The sequence below is a fragment of the Carcharodon carcharias genome, chromosome 5 (genome assembly GCF_017639515.1).
Source record: "Carcharodon carcharias isolate sCarCar2 chromosome 5, sCarCar2.pri, whole genome shotgun sequence".
NCBI classification, from domain to species: Eukaryota; Metazoa; Chordata; class Chondrichthyes; order Lamniformes; family Lamnidae; genus Carcharodon; species Carcharodon carcharias.
The window spans coordinates 194,332,926-194,334,072 of NC_054471.1; positions in this window are offsets into that span (position 1 = coordinate 194,332,926).

The window sequence follows — 1,147 nt, forward strand, 5'->3', positions numbered from 1 at the left end:
CACCCCCCCCAATCCCCTCCCCCTCCCCCAAACCCCTCCCCCTCACCCCCCCCACCCCTCACCCCACCAATCCCCTCCCCCTCCCCCACCCTCAATCCCCTCCCCTCACCACTCCCCTCACCCCCAAACCCCTCCCCCTCACCCCTCACCCCCCCAATCCCCTCCCCCTCCCCCAAACCCCTCCCCCTCCCCCACCCCCCAATCCCCTCACCCCTCACCCTCCCCAATCCCCTCCCCCTCCCCCAAACCCCTCCCCCTCCCGTCACCCCCCAATCCCCTCCCCAAACCCCGCCCCCTCCCCTCACCCCTCCCCCTCCCCCTCCCCCCTAATCCCCTCCCCCACCACCGCCCAATCCCCTCCCCCTCCCCCCACCCCCCAATCCCCTCCCCCTCCCCCCACACCTCACCCCCAATCCCCTCCCCTCCCCCCAATCCCCTCCCCCTCCCCCCACACCTCACCCCCAATCCCCTCCCCTCCCCCCAATCCCCTCCCCCTCCCCTCACCCCCCAATCCCCTCCCCCCATCACTCACCCCACCCAATCCCCTCCCCCTCCCCCCTCACCCCCCAATCCCCTCCCCCTCCCCCCACGCCTCACCCCCAATCCCCTCCCCCTCCCCCAATCCCCTCCCCCTCCCCTCACCCCCCAATCCCCTCCCCCCCGTCACTCACCCCACCCAATCCCCTCGCCCTCCCCCCCTCACCCCCAATCCCCTCCCCCTCCCCCAATCCCCTCCCCCTCCCCTCACCCCCCAATCCCCTCCCCCCCGTCACTCACCCCACCCAATCCCCTCGCCCTCCCCCCTCACCCCCCAATCCCCTCCCCCTCCCCAATCCCCTCCCACTCCCCAATCCCCTCCCCCTCCCCCCAAACCCCTCCCCCTCTCCCTTCCCTCCCCCTCCCCCTCCCCTCCCCTCCCCCTTCCCCAATCCCCTCCCCTCCCCCTCCCCCCACCCCCCTCACCCTCCCCCATCCCCAATCCCCTCCCCCTCCCCCACCCCTCCAATCCCCTCCCCCTCACTCCCCTCCCCCTCCCCCCTCACTCCCCTCCCCCTCACCCCTCACTCCCCTCCCCCTCACCCCCCCACTCACACTCCCCCTCCCCCTCACACTCCCCTTCCCCACCCTCACTCCCCTCCCCCACCCT